At 36.4% G+C, this 17,007-nt stretch overlaps 1 protein-coding gene across 1 annotated transcript in view; it reads left to right on the forward strand.

Annotated features, from left to right (window-relative positions):
- The first annotated feature begins 301 nt into the window (after nucleotides 1-301).
- Nucleotides 302-17,007, forward strand: part of LOC123527685 (DNA damage-binding protein 2-like) — a 47,891-nt gene continuing 31,185 nt past the window's right edge. The window contains exon 1 of the mRNA XM_045307301.2: nucleotides 302-587. The gene's annotated coding sequence lies outside the window, so the exon portion shown is untranslated. The remainder of the gene's footprint in view (nucleotides 588-17,007) is intronic.

The following is a 17,007-nucleotide window of genomic DNA, read 5'->3' on the forward strand; positions in this document are numbered from 1 at the left end:
ATTTGAAGTTTTTAAATTTTAAGACAAAAGTATTTACAAAAAATAATATTTTTAATCTAATACAGTTTGCAAATGTTTTGGTTACCTTACATATCCTTTATATTATATATTTACAATTTTCTTTAACAATGTACCGCAAATGACATGATGGGCCAAATATACCTCCGTATCCTCATACACTATAGGCGTAGCTAAATGTACCACATGACGTGCAACCCTTACAATTGATACTGTATCATTCCGTATAAGATTTGATAACAAGCGAATATCCATTTGTATGCCGGCGTACGACCTCCACAGTTTGACAGGTCAAGGTCGATAAAACTGGATGAAAATTTCGAATTCAAACTATTTTTGTAGATATCAATATTTGATGAATGAGTATCATGTTTTCAGCAATATCTATAAGACTATAATCACAATACTATAAATTGATCTTCATAGGTTTTAAAGACGGAAATTTCTTGTTTAATTATAATTTTGACAGCTTCGAATCTAACGCTTACATCCCGTCATGCAATGTAATTCCCGCGGTAAATTATTTACATAATGTAATATTTTTTACACTTCTGACATAAAAGATTGTGGTAAGCTTTTTCCATTTTTAAGTAATTTCCAGTTTGTATCGGTATTTTCTAAATGGTACGTGGTACGATTGGCAGCCTTCGTCCACAGACACTTGGGGTCTGGAGCCCCTACCCCCTCCAGTCCTGACTCCTGTGCACATTATCATCATCATCAGGTTGGGCACATCTCCCAATCGGGGTAAATTACCTCGTTCGGGATAATATACCCCGAAACGGTACAATAAGAACAATAGAAAAAGCACAAAAAAATTGATAATTCCATTTTTCTTTAAAGTGTCTAACATAAATAATTTAACTAAAGCTATATCATTAAAAAAAAACATTACAAATACGCTATGTACCCTTTTAACAATATTGCATAACGTTAAAAAATGGTGAAAATCTGAAATTTTACAACAAAATCTGTTAAAAAAATTACCATATTGACAACTGATTACATGATAAGAATTTGACCGAGTAATATGAGCATTAGCACTCCTGAATAAAAAAAAAGGTATCAAAAATTTTGTACTTTTCTATTGTTCCTTGTTTTACTCCTGATCGGAGTAAAATTACCCGAATGAGGTAATTTACCCGGATAGGAGATGTGCCCCAGCCCTGATCATTGTATGTCCAGACCAACACTACTCCCACAAACAATGTTTAAACATATTTGAACAATTATAAAAAAAACAAATCTCTACTATCTTAAAACACGAGTACAGAGCAGGTGGGTTATTCGGGGAACCGTTTAATTAAATTCAACAGGTCGAAGACATCCCCTGGAATGAGAACATTCTCTATCGATCTAAATCAATTGTCTCTTCGTTCGATACACAAAATGTCTTACGTTCGAAAGAACTCAAATTAGCTTAAGCAATGAAAATCATTGAAAGAGTAATTAAAACTCTCTTTTTAGAATGCGCAAATTTATTTCAAATATAGAAAATTATCTTTCTTTTATCAAATTTTCAAAATCAAAATTATTTTGGGAATTTTGTTAAAGCATTATAATGCTTAAGCAAACTTCTATGACAATGTGTTTCTTGTAAAGTTTACTTGAAATAACAAGTTGTTTCAATGATTAAATAATGCGACTGTAAAGAAATGATTGTTTTAATAATGATTTCATGTTTTTTCAACACTTAAGCTAAATACAGTCTTTGGATCGAAAGACATTTTGTCTTTCAAATGAGAGGCAGTGTTTAGATCTAGAGACTGTCTCTCAATCCAGGGGAAATCTCCGACCTGTTCAATACTATATGTAGGGGTGTAACGATACATCGTGTCACTCTGTTAGTTTGTACTGTGTTGCCGTAATAACTGGCAGTATAACTAATAAGTGTTTATCGTTTATGGGGATGGGTTCTTCTTCTTACTCCTTTGTGGGTCAATGAGCCATACCATTGTATACAGTTTACTATTTTAATATTGGTAGATCTATCTACATAATGTATGGTAAAAACACATCCAGGTTGTGGACCTAAATGCACCATATGTTACAGTAGTACTCAGTCCAGCTAAACACACACACAAACACACTGTGATCTGTTTAGGTCTGTAATAATCCAATCTGACTAAAGTACTTGATCTTCTAAACGAAGATCTGAGAACGACCCATTCACATTCGTCTTCTGTATATTTTGGATTTCCAGTATTGCTATTTTTATTTTATCCAATCAGATGACATGTTCGAATGTCAAAGAGTAAGAAAAATGTGCAGTTATTCCAGGGCTCAAACCCAGGACCCCTCGCTTACAAAGCAAGTGGCCTACCGACTGAGCTAACCGGCTATCTGATACATTATGACATAAGAATTGTAAATATCAAAAGTCAAGGCTACAGGTAGATTTGCAAGATGTTGTAAGTTAGGCTCTGATTGGCTAGCGAAAGGGTCGTCAGAACGAGGCAATGAATAGGTCGTTCTCAGATCCTATGCGTAGCGTAATAGGATATGCACTTTAGTCAGATTGGTAATAATCCAATATAAATTCAAATATTCTTAAAATAAAAGCTCAATACCTGTTTTCAGATACATGACAATCTAGACAATGACCAGATATCTTATCAGAGGCTAATCCAATGAAATTAAAGCATTTCAGAGGGAAAAATAGTGACCTAGGGTCAATGCACATGAATGCACACAAAACACAATAAAACTGACAAAGGGAGGTAACTCAGGATTGCCACAATCGAAATATCGATGCATTGCGATACTGAGTGTCCCAATAGTATGCATCGATAGAAAAGTCACGATCCAATAACAATCGCCGGTAGTTCCTTCAACAATCGATAGTTTCGATAGTTTTGAAGTTTTAGTGTACAGTGAAACACCGCTCGCTCGAGCATCGATGACTCGAGCACCCGGGCTCGCTCGAGCAATTCATGTGGTCCCGGCCAATTTCCTTCTATTTTCTATGTGATATTACCATGGCTGGGTCGAGCATCAATAACTCGATCGCTCGAGCATGACACCTGGTCCCTGTGTATTAATTTACTCTTTGTTACTTCTGGCTAACTCGAGCAGAGGTGTCAAAATTTTTCACACCTTCGGCGGTCAGAATGTGTCAGTTAATTTAACATTTTCACACACTGTTAAAATTGCGTAGTCTATTCCCAGACTATCTTAAATGTTTGTTTGTCGGTATAGTTGATCTTATGATGAGAATAATTATTGATAAAATCTTAAAGAAAAGTTTTATTGATCAAATATCGATCAATTACTGATTACTTAAAGCATCTTGTCTGCGGGATCGAGAAGATAGTTATGAGATCTTAGTATTTTAATCAGCAATTGTTTGCATGCAAATGAAGGAAATAATACAGCCGTTTCATAAAATTCAGATGATAATTATGATATGCACTTGTTGATGAATAAAAAAAAATCTTAGTTGTTTCTTCACATGTGCCATTTACAAATTATATATTGAAACGTCTATCAATAGATAACATATGTAATACGTTTGTTTTTGAAAAATGTCACAAGTATGTTATTATTACGCATCACCGTTTACTCTGCAAACGGTCCCAATGACAGTTGGTAAAACAAACTTTAGTTTTCTTCGTATGTTGGTCAATGTTTGGGTCGCTCGAAACCATGGATAACTCGAGCATTTTGCTCATCCCCTTGAGACCTCGAGCGAGCGGTGTTTTACTGTATATGAAATAATTCATAATTTATAAACCAAGAAACCTCCGAGCCAGCTTTCATTTGCGCCTTGGAAAATGTTTACGTCTCCATTATAATAATTACCCTCATGCAATTAAACTACCATAAAGGGCTGGGAAGTATAGGAGATAATTAATAAATTTAGTTTCTAAGAAACTTTTATTAAATATATTTAGATAACCTGTTAATCTTAAATGAGAAAATGTACTATGGTTATGGAGAAAGTAGGTTACTTGTATGATGCAGCATACAGTTCAGAAGGGCCCTTCATTTAGTGGTACACTTTAATTCGATCCTTCAATTTTCGTCTTTTTCGATGCTTTGGGTTATTAAACATGTTGACATGAATTCGCAACAAAATGGCCGATTCGTTTGAGTATACCTTGCATAGGTTTTTTTGTTTTACTTATTGTTTCAAAGCCAAGGAAGACAAGAAATAGAAAAAAATGTTAAAAATATTTAATGTTAGATTTATTTCTGTCCATTTCAGTTATACAAACATCTCAATGTGTGTTAACAGCAATTATAAACAGTGCCGTATCTTACACTGTGTAACAATGCCGGTTGGTAGCTTTACTCTATAAAATATGGTAGCCGATAACTATTGCAATAATATCGCAATAGTAACCTGCAGTAGAATAGTATCGCAATAGCTTTTCAGCAGTATCAATAGTATTGCAATAGTCAAAATTGGCCTCAATAGTCACCCCTAACCATATGAGGAACATTCTAGTTTTGATTTCGTATTCTAGGGAGTCTAAATATAGATCAGACTGTCCCGCAAATTTTCAGGGGTTAATTGCGGTAAAACATTGTACGAATTGATAACCAGTCAATGTAATTACTGTCTAGTGTTGTCGGCAGTTTTTGATGCTGGTCGGCCACACAGTCTTGTTTCACCGGCTGTGACAAAGTTTTTAAAAAGACAATGCTGTTTTGATAAAAAAAGTCGTAATAATTCTTTAACGAATTAAATTAAGCACTCGATATTCATTAGAAACATATCTACATCATAAATTCGCAGGAACGAACAGGTAGGTATGTCACATGCTGTAAATCCTTTAAAAATTAATGCCAAATCAATTTCAGAATGTAGGCAAAGTAACAGAAGTAGCATGGTCAGTATCCTTAATCATTTAGGATAATAACCATGCTCCATGTGAAACTTCTATTACTTTGTCTACATTCCTAAAATCTGAAAAATCTATAATCAATTCAATTTAAACATGCAACACATGCCCAGTAAGCCATGGAACACCGGATTGTTGGGTTAAACGTAAGTCACAATGACACAATGGCGACTTGCCTGCTTTTGATTGTGGAAAAACTGGGTGAAGGGCAAGTGGTTCTGTGTCAGCGACCTTAACCACTCGGCCACGGACGCCTTTTTGGACACTGGCTACTACCTAGATGCCAACTCGTATATAAAAGACAGAAAAATATTGAAATATTGTTTTATAGAATTAGAGGTGTCCCAAAGATTAATGCGATAGGCCCTCAATGCCCATTGATGTATTATTAGGCTAAAGCTCATTTGTGTACATTTACAGATCAAAACACGCAAAGTATAAGTTATAATATGTTCTTTTCATATCTGGACAAAATATAGATCTTTATTAGTCATAAGAAAAAAAACGCAGCAGTTTTTGGGTTCGAAACGAGAACGCCAAGGTAACAAACAACACTGCTCTTGAAAGAACACTGCTCTTGAACAGCATGGGAATCCAGTCTGAAACTTTCTAACTTTTTTTACTACCTGCAAATTGACAAGCTGATAATCGACGAATGAATCATAATCTCGATGGGTGCCAATTAACACTAATTAGAGCACATTTAGTGGGATCTTTAATGCGTGATTTCTTCTGATTAAAACAATTAGAATATCTATTTATATTTTGGTAAATAACATTTTATTATAGATATCATTATAATATTTAACAGGGTTTTTTTTCAGCTGTTTTTATAGCCGTTATTCTACTATATTCCCAATGCCAAAAAGTATGTGTTTTTCCCAAAATGAGTGCAAAAATTCCCAATCAACATTCTGAAAAAAAATCATCAAAATTGCACAAAAATTGACCAAATTATGGACAATTTTGTAATGGAAGTATGTTTAAAGAGGTTCTACAATGTGAAACAAGTGTATGAGAACGTGCTTAAATGCATCCTTACTATATCCTATGGGACTAAATATTTCCCAATTTGGAACATTTGTGCGTAAAAATACCCAATTTTGGGGGTATAGGCTATGTTCCCAAATTAGCTAAAAAAAACCCTGTTCAAAGTCATTAGATCTAGATCTATGTACTTTTTCACTTAAATGATTTTTGTGCTAGTGTCCGAGTTGACAAGAATTGTAAAAAATTCGTCAGCCTTCCTCGGCCTCTCCAAAAATAGATTTGAATCATCTTCAGTTTCCATCAAGCGTTTACGAACATAGATTATACGATATCGATTTATAAGATTGTAAACTCAATTCCTCGAAACTACATTTTGTTTGACCTTGAAATTTTAATAATATAGATAAGTTACTGCTGCTAAAATTAAATCTGTCGCTAAAATACTGAAAACGTACTGAATATCATTGATTTTAAAATTTTTATACGCCCGTTTGAAAAACGGGACGTATTATGGGAACGCCCCTGGCGGGCGGGCGGGCGGGTTGGCGGGCGGGCGGGCGGGCGGCGTCCACAGACCTTGTCCGGAGCATATCTTCTACATGCATGAAGGGATTTTGATGAAACTTGGCACAGTTGTTCACCATCATGAGACGGAGTGTCATGCGCAAGAACCAGGTCCCTAGGTCTAAGGTCAAGGTCACACTTAGAGGTCAAAGGTCAAATTCAAGAATGACTTTGTCCGGAGCATATCTTCTTCATGCATAGAGGGATTTTGATGAAAGTTGGCACAATTGTCATCATCATGAGAAGGAGTGTCATGCGCAAGAACCAGGTCCCTAGGTCTAAGGTGAAGGTCACACTTAGAGGTCAAAGGATACAAGAATGAAAACTTTGTCCGGAGCATTTCTTCTTCATGCATAGAGGGATTTTGATATAACTTGGCACAAATGTTCACCACCATGAGGGGGAGTGTCATGCGCAAGAACCAGGTCTCTAGGTCTAAGGTCAAGGTCACACTTAGAGGTCAAAGGATACAAGAATGAAAACCTTGTCCGGAGCATTTCTTCTTCATGCATAGAGGGATTTTGATATAACTTGGCACAAATGTTCACCACCACGAGACGTAGTGTCATGCGCAAGAACCAGGTCCCTAGGTCTAAGGTCAAGGTCACACTTAGAGGCCAAAGGTCAGATACAAGAATGACTTTGTCCGAAGCATTTCTTCTTCATGCAGGGAGGGATTTTGATGTAACTTGACACAATTATACATCATCATGAGACGAAGTGTCATGTGCAGTTCCCTTCTTTAGAATTACTTCCCTTTGTTGTTACTATAAATAGCTTATATTGTAAGTTTTTCATTACTAGTCGTAGGGAAAAACCGAGACCACTTTTCTGTAGTACAACATGCATGCTACATCCAATTTTGAGGTGTATTTTGACCAGTCTCTACCTGGTAAAGATTTTTGTGAGGACTTACATTTTTTTTTTTTTTTTTTTTTTTTAAGATTAACTTCCCTTAGTTGTTACTATAAATAACTTATATTGTAACTTTTTTATAATTGAGCGTAGGGAAAAACCAAGACCACTTTTCTGTGGTACAACATAGATGTTACTTTCCAATTTTAGGTGTATTTTAAGGTATCTCTACCTGGTAAGGAGTTTTTTTGTGGACTAAGAAAAACAAAACACTTAGTTATTACAAAAATTACCACAAAATTAAAATTCCATTTGCAAATACAGGTGCTAGAGTAAAGAAATTTGCTGTGACGGGCGTATATTGTGACATTCTTGCACTCTTGTTAAAAATGGCAGACTGAAAACTTCCGTATTTGCACAAATTGACTTAAAAACGGCATAAATGAAGGATGTTTCTGCGCAGTGGCCGGTTACTGTCGATGGCTAGCCAGACCTGAACCTGCTCTAAATGACCGCCAGAAAATTCTCGTACACCCACCTTGAAACATCATCTCATATTTACTACTTTTGCAACTTTCCCATAGAATTTTGATTTTCTTCAGTACAGTACATATTTTTCGTCAAGATGATATTCATGATAGTACTGGATTTTCAGTGCTGTCAACAATACGTAAGAATTCTGCAATTGTCAAAAAATTCGCTCCATTTACAAAGTCTTTCGGCTGTTGGCTATGCTTGCTGCCAGCTTCGTTTGGTAAATATTTTTCGCGCAATGAATACTGGAATCAGCTGGTTCCCACATTCACTATGCGATGTTTATTTATCTACAAATACTTTAAGTATGTTATTCTTAAAAAATACTTGTTTTTCGCTGGGATTTTCAGCGAGTAAACAAATCATCCGTCAGCGTCCAGATTTAGTGTTGTTTCATGCCTTATACATACTCTCACTTTTCATTCAGAGCTCGATCTGTAAACAGGTAATCTTTAAGTTTGGTACAATCTGTATTGTTTTCGAAAAGATTTACACATTAATCATGCAATCAACACCTTTGATAATGATGGACATTATTGTACTAAATGCTAATTACGAGTGTTGGCACATGGCTTAATTGACATCTGCCTGCAGCTGATTAATCTACGACGCTCCGCCTACTGCCATACTTCCATTTGTGGGGGTGAACATTATTGAAAATCACCACGATTTTGATAAAGGGGCAGAATTTTGAGAAAGAGAAAGATGACCTCGGAATTTCTGGGAATTCCCGTCTGGTTACCGCGTACATAAATCAAGTACCATCCACGATTAGTCGGAACAATGCATCTAATGATAAAGCACTTTCTTAGAATTGTCTTGACATTGTGAGGGGTTTCCACTGTTTCTGTTTGAAGGCCCAGTCAACAAGCGCTTAATAAAATATAGTTTGACAACAATTTCTTGGGATTCCATGTTACAATAATAATGAGAGTAAGTTATTTTAGCTCGACTATACGAAGTATGGAGAGCTGTCCTAATCGACCTGGCGTCGGCATCCTTGCGCATCAGCAATTTTCGGTTAAAGTTTTGATGCACTTTCTTCATATCTGTAATTACTAGATGAATTTATTTCAAACTTCAAATAGTTATTCCTCATCATCACCCGCATCAAATGTGTCAAGGGCCATAACTCTTGCACCAATATTTCATTAATTATCCCCCCTTTTGACTTAGAAGTTAGAATTTCAGGTTAAGAATGTTAGGTGCACTTTCACTCTTATCTCAGTTATTACAGGTTTTTTCTAGCAATTTTGGGAACATAGCCTATTCCCCCAAAATTGGGAATTTTGACACGTAAATGTTCCAAATCGGGAAATATTTAGTCCCATAGGATATAGTAAGGAGGTGTTTAAGCACTTTCTTATACACTTGTTTTACATTGTACAACCTCTTTAACATACTTCCATTACAAAATTGTCCATAATTTGGTCAGTGTTTGTGCAATTTTGATGAAATTTTTTTCAGGATGTAGATTGGGAATTTTTGCACTCAATCTAGGAAAAAAAACATACTTTTTGGCATCAATTTGGGAAAATAGCCGAATAAAGGCTATAAAAACGGCCGAAAAAAAACACCTGTATTTCTAAATGGATTTGATTCAAATTTAAAAAAAAGTTGTTTCACATCATCATTCACATCATATGACACAAGGTCCATAACTCTGGGACCAATTTTTCATGAATAATTCCCCCTTTTACTTAGAATTCAAGGTTAATTTTGATGCATTTTCACTATATCTCAGTTATTACAGAGAGGATTTGATTTAAACTAATAATTGTTGTTCAGCATCTTCGTTCACATCATATAACACAATGATCATAACTTTAGCACCAGTATTTCATGAATTAGCTCCCCCTTTGACTTAGAATTTCAGGTTAAAAGTTTTAATGCACTTTCACTCTAAAAGTACTAAATGGATTTGATTCAAACTTAAAGTAGTTGTTTAACCCTTTACTCCATAGATACTCCTTTTAACGCATCTATGCATTACTCCATAGATACTCCTTTTAACGCATATATGCATTACTCCATAGATACTCCTTTTATCGCATTCTACACTGATAATTTAAATGCAAAATACCAATAAAATATATTGGCAATGAAGCCCACAAAAGCATATTTGTGAAGTTTAAACTGTTAATAAAAGATCAGTTTCAGAAAAACTTGTGGTTATAATTGTAATTTATTGATAATTATCACTTTTAATTCAGGTGGCATTTTCTGAAAATCACACTGACTTTATATCTATTAGGACAGCTATTGATGGATGGAAAAGTAAATAGGTGACCCAAAAACAAGTTATTATTTGCATTCTATCATTCAACTATGGCAAATTATGTAAAAGTGAGACATAAGATTGGTGTAATAAAAGATGTGGTTACCATAACAACCATTAAAATCCATAGATCACTTGTCAACATTATGGAATTTATGCTAATTGACCTGGGCCCCTTGGAAGTGTGTTTATTGTGCACAGCTGTCAAAACAAAGCAATTAGGGTGTTGTTTGCATCCTTATTTATGATGTGGATCAACAAATTTTATAGAAAGTGTCTTTGATCAGTACTTCTTATCAAAACATTATGTAATTAATTAATTTTATGATCTATGAAGTTCTGTAACTTTGGTAGGGGTGTAGATTTTAATGATTAATTAAATGGGTTTGCTTATTTTGAAAATCACTTAATATAGACCTATCTAGTCTTTCATTTACCTTCAATTAATAAAATTGTGCATTTGTAACAGTAAAAATATTTCTTTTCTGTTGTATCACATGCATAAAACAGCTAAATTATAATAATATTCTAAGGTCTTAGGTTTGTAGCTTTCTATTGTGAAAAATATTTATCACAAAATTATGAAAAATATACCATCAGAAAGGAAATTTAATTCTAAAAATAAATTATGTTGGACACTAAATGGTTAAAACAAGTATTCATAGACTAATTTTGATCTGAGTAACACAGGTATAAATTTTGCATTTTTCTCCAATAACCTGTATGGAGATAGTGTACAGATAATGCAACTGAGTGTATTGGGTATCAATAATCAATACTATTGTATCTGTATGGAGTAAAGGGTTAAATACATATCATCACCCACATCGTATGACACAAGGTGCATCACTCTTGCACCAATATTTCATGAAATATGCCCCCTTTTTGCATAGCATTATACTATTTAATGTTTTGATAACTTATCTTTATCTCTCTTATTACTTAATTCTTTTGACACAAACAAAAGCTATTGTCCAATACCTTCATCCCTATTGGAGTCATTAAACACTCCAGTGACTGTTCCAGGTTCCTCAGATGCGCCCATTTTCACTATCCAGTATCAGAATAGTCGAGTGCGCTGTCTCCTATGACAGCGCCTCTTTTTAGCTCATCTGATTTTTTCAAAAAAAATGATGAGTTATTGTCATCACTTGAGCGGTTGTCGGCGTCTGCGTCGGCGTTGCCTGGTTAAGTTTTATGTTTAGGTCAGCTTTTCTCCTAAACTATCAAAGCTATTGCTTTGAAACTTGGAATACTTGTTCACCTTCATAAGCTGACCCTGTATAGCAAGAAACATAACTCCATCTTGCTTTTTGCAAGATTTATGGCCCCTTTTGTACTTAGAAAATATCAGATTTCTTGGTTAAGTTTTATGTTTAGGTCAACTTTTCTCCTAAACTATCAAAGCTTTTGCTTTGAAACTTGGAATACTTGTTCACCATCATAAGCAGACCCTGTACATCAAGAAACATAACTCCATCTTGCTTTTTGCAAGAATTATTGCCCCTTTTGGACTTAGAAAATCAGTTTTCTTGGTTAAGTTTTATGTTTAGGTCAGCTTTTATCCTAAACTATCAAAGCTATTCCTTTAAAACTTGCAACACTTGTTCACCATCATAAGCTGACCATGTACAGCAAGAAACATAACTCCATCCTGCTTTTTGCAAGATTTATGGCCCCTTTTGGACTTAGAAAATATCAGATTTCTTGGTTAAGTTTTATGTTTAGGTCAACTTTTTCTCTTAAACTACCAAAGCTATTGCTTTAAAACTTGCAACTCTTGTTCACCATCATAAGCTGACCCTGTACAGCAAGCAACATAGCTCCATCCTGCTTTTTGCAATAATTATTGCCCCTTTTGGACTTAGAAAAATCATTTTCTTGGTTGAATATTATGTTTAAGTCAACTTTTCTCATAAACTATCAAAGCTATTGCTTTAAAACTTGCAACAGTTTTTCACCATCATAAGTGGACACTGTACATCAAGAAACATAACTCTATCCTGCTTTTTGCAAAAGTGATGGCCCTTTTTAGACTTAGAAAATCATGGGTAGGACAATATTTCTATTATAAAAAAAAAATCAGATGAGCGTCAGCACCCGCAAGGCGGTGCTCTTGTTTGTTAAGCTTTAGCAAAATTGTGGAGGACTTTCTTTTTATTATGTCCCCCTTCGAAGAAGGAGGGGTATATTGTTATGCAGATGTCGGTCGGTAGGTCGGCCTCTGTCGGTCAGTCGGAATGTAGACCAATCCGTTTCCTGATGATAACAGTGATTTTTTTACTTTTTTTGGCAACAGCCCATGCCTTTTCCATTGGGAATTTTTAGCGCGATAAACTTCAAAATTGGGAAAAATTAACAAACCTTAATAAAGAAATCATTTTAAAAAGTTTTATTTTAAGGTAAATTTATTTCATTCAAATATGCACTGAGGTTGAACACACAGGAAAACGGGTTATTTTCTGATGTCACAGGATCTGATGGCTCAGATAGCTTAGGGTCACCATGAGCTTCTGTTGATTTCTGAGGGTCATTTTTTGGGGACTCGGATTTTTTGGACAGATCACTTTGCTTTCCTGACGTTTGATTTGAATTTGATTTCTCTTTAACTTTACCAAAAGATGTTCGAATGTCCGGAGTACCGTTGGCGTGTTTAAGTTTTTTCTTATTATAATATTTGGAATTATGTGACATTATTTCGATAATTTAGATAAGTTTTTTTTCCGACTCATTTGACGCATGAAAAAGCGTTTAGCGACCATGATGAAAATCATACTAAATGCCGTACTATGCCGTGACCTGTTTTATGTAAACAACGCGCTTCGAGTTGGCAACAAAATTCTGCGAATAAACCATAATTAGTCGGAATTTTTATGATTATTTGCATCGTTTTACCTCAACCTCACAAGAAATCAATCTAATTGGGAAAAATCATCTCGTTTTTTTGGGGAATTTTTAAGTATTTTTTGGGAATTTTGACCATTTTTGTCAATTGGGAAGACGCCGAAATTTGGAGTCAAATCAGTGCAAAAAAAATCACTGGATAACTCTAGAACACTTTGGCCTAGGGTCATGAAAGTTGATAGGAAGGTTGGTCATCACCAGCAGATGACCCCTATTGATTTTGAGATCTGTATGTCGAAGGTCAAGGTCACAGTGACCCTGAACAGTTAAACAGTTTCCAGATGATAACTCAAGAACACTTTGGCCTAGGATCATGAAAGTTGATAGGAAGGTTGGTCATGACCGGGAGATGACCGATATTGATTTTGAGATCTGTATGTCAAAGTTCAAGGTCACAGTGACCCTGAACAGTTAATCGGTTTCCACATGATAACTCAAGAACACGAGCCTAGGATCATGAAAGTTGATAGGGAGCAGGGGTTTTTTTATTCTATAGCAGAGGCCGAATATCGGCCTCGTCCCCCAGCCGAGGATTTCCCCCACAGCCAAGGATTTCCCCTACCGCAGTCGAAATTCCCCTACGTCCGAAATTCCCCCCTCCAAAATGGTAAACAAAGCAATGGAGATTACTCCCAGCGATTTTCCCGACCGAATATCGGACCCGTTCACAATTGCAGACGGTCTTTCACAATTTTCAATGGGTGTGAAAACCTTTAGAAATAGTAGAAAAATGTTAGAAGAGCGTTCAGTGGACCTGAGGTTCCGGTTTTGACCAGCGAAAATCGATAAAAACTCGTATCTGACCCGCACATAATATGCCGTGGGCGTCTGCTTGTCTCGCGGTAATACTCTTTGATGCGTAACGAGTTCGAAAGCTCTGCCCCTTGTCAATCAAAATCCCAGGGAACTTCATACTGTTTGTCGACACCAGCGTAAGTATGACTGTAGGCGGAGCGTCGTATGTTAATTAGCTACTGACAGATGTCAATCACGCCACGCGGACTGACACGTGGTTATCATCAGTATGTAATATAGATGATTGATAAACAATGCAGCGTCAGATTATCGTGTTTGTACCTCTTGTTAATTAGCGGTAACAGCTTATGCTGTATTGTGTAATATGTGTTGTTAATTTAAAGTAATTATTTTATGTGCTTGATTCGATTAAATAAGCCGGTCGGCCGTTAAGTGATAAGTGAACATTAGTGCAAGTCCATCTATTGCTAAGTGACAGTGTGTATAATTGCTAAAAGTTGCAAGAATATGTAATAAAAACATAGTTTAAAGTGTTTATTATGCATAATTGTAAATTCCCCCCTGAGTGAAAAAATCCCCCAAAACTGCTTGTCGCGCGCTATTTTCTTCCCCCAATGACAGGCTGGGGCCTCTTCCCCCAGTCGTAAAAAAAAACCCCTGGGGAGGTTGGTCATGACCAGGAGATGACCCCTATTAATGTTGAGGTCAGTATGTCAAAGGTCAAGGTCACAGTGACCCGGAACAGTTAAACAGTTTCTGGATGATAACTCAAGATTGCTTGGGCCTAGGATCATGAAAGTTGATAGGGAGGTTGGTCATCACCAGCAGATGACCCCTATTGATTTTGAGATCAGTAGATCAAAGGTCAAGGTCACAGTGACCAGGAACAGCAAAACGGTTTCCGGGCAATAACTCAAGAATGCTTGGGCTTAGGAGCAGGAAAATTGATAGGGAGATCGGTCATGATCAGCAGATGACTCAAATTGTTTTTGAGATCATTAGAGCAAAGTTCAAGGACACATTGGCAAGGAACAGTTCAAGGGTTTCTGGATGATAATTTGAGACGGCTTGGGCCAAGGGTCATGAAAGATGATACAAAGGTTCATCATGACCAGCAGATGACCCCTATTGGTTATGAGGTCAATAGGTCAAAGGTCAAGGTTACAGTGACTCGGAACATTTGAACTGTTTCCAAACAATAACTTGAGAACACTTGGGCCAAGGATCATGAAACTGATAGGGAGGTTGCTCATGACCAGTAGATGACCCCTATAGTTTCTTTAGGTCAGTAGGCCAAAGGTCAAGATCTCATTGACCCGGAACAGTTAAACCCTTTTCAGACAATACCTTGAGAAAGCTTGGGCTTAGGATCACGAAATTTAGTAGGGAGGTTGGTTATGACCAGCTGATGACCCTTGTTGATTTTTCAGGTCAATATGTCAAAGGTCAAGGCCACATTGAACCAGAACAGTAGAAATTTTGTTTACATTAAGCAAATAATTTTTGTTCCTTGTGCAATTACTGAATGCATCTAGGGGGGCATTTCGTGTTCGACGAGCTCTTGTTTTATCATATTGATCTGCAATTTTTATTGGACACTCGGTCTTGTGAACTTGGATATATAATATCGTGGCAGACCGGATCAAAATTTACCGGACATGTCCGTCAGCTTTCGCGAACTCTGATGTTTTCGGGGTAGATGGGCCTTGGGCCCGTTGCTGTAAAACTTCAGCAGAACTCTATGAAAGATCACCTGTATTGAACATAAAGATCATTATGTATTGATTAGGTAGGGTATCTGGGCACCTTGATGCATCGCTTGCATGCCATAGCAACAGGCAGAGATGAAAGTGAACACCTAGTTGTAATTGGAAAGCACTGCATGTTCGTTGTTTTTGTTAGCTTACCTGTCATGTAATGACAAGGTGAGCTTTTGTGATCACCCTTTGTCGTATCTCATTCTGTCCACAATTTCTTGTGAACACAATAGAGGCCACATTTTGCAGTTGATTTTAATTAAACTTAAACACAACTTGTATTGGCAAAATATCTCAGTTCCTTTCGAAAACTGGCCAGATCCCATCATGGGTTCTAGTGGGCATTAAAGTGCCAAAATTTGCTATTTTGGCTTGTGAACAGGATAGAGACCACATTTTGCGATGGATTTTAATCAGAGTTGCACACAGTTTGCATAATATCTCGTTCCTTTCGAAAACTGACCAGATCACATCATGGGTTCCAGAGTTATGGCCCCTTAACCTTAGGACAGCCGGCACATTTTTATGCAATCTTGCCAAGCATATGTGTTTTTGACAACACAGAAAATGACGTCACTCGACCTTCAGCTATTTCCGGAAATAAAGAAAATAAAAGTAGACATGCTAAACTTGAAAACGAAAGTCGCCTTTGGATTGGTCGATAGTCAAGGGTCAACCCATCAAAATGTATGCGAGTGGACTTTTTCTTTTTTTAGTTCACCTGTCACGTAGTGACAAGGTGAGCATTTTTGATTGTGCGTCGTATGTCGTCCATCCACAATTGCTTGTGAACATGATAAGGACCACATTTAATCAGTCTTCAATTTGGCCACTAGTCCGAAGCCCGAGGCTCTAGATGACTAGTCTGAGAGGCTAGTAAAAAAAATTGAGAGAATACGTATAAAATTACCAAAAAAATCCATAGCGTGAGTTTTCTACTAGCGCACCTTTACCAGGGCTTCCATTAAGCGGCGTCCCAGCGTAAAATACGCCAGAAATTATGGTCCATATGCCAATACACACTCTTAGAGGCGTACAAAGGCCCGCCGATATTTTCAAAGGACGACAAAAATCAATACACCATGACTAACTTTCTAGAATGACGTGAAACTCCGCCCCTAACTTTTCAAAACGGTTTTTTAAACTTAATGATTGACAGCTCGTAAAACTGCCGCAGGAGTGTTGAAGTGTGTGACAGTGTGAAAAAGCATCTGTCTGATAGAGAACGTCTGTAAATGTAAAACCGTAATCCAGGTCAGCTGACATGTTTTTGAAGGCGTTAATTGCAGACAACAAAGGCTTGGATTAAATTTGGGGAAACAAGCTCCCAAGCGGAAGACAAAGTAACTTTATTTTGGAAAATATATCGATAATTTCAGCAAAAACCGCAGCAAGTAACTATATTCTTTTAGCAAATGACATTTCACATTCAGTTTAAATTAATACATTTTTTCCGACCAGTAATAAATTTGCTACTTACTTTGAATTTTCATAAATGATAAAT

This window comes from Mercenaria mercenaria, chromosome 14 (assembly GCF_021730395.1).
Source record: "Mercenaria mercenaria strain notata chromosome 14, MADL_Memer_1, whole genome shotgun sequence".
NCBI classification, from domain to species: domain Eukaryota; kingdom Metazoa; phylum Mollusca; class Bivalvia; order Venerida; family Veneridae; genus Mercenaria; species Mercenaria mercenaria.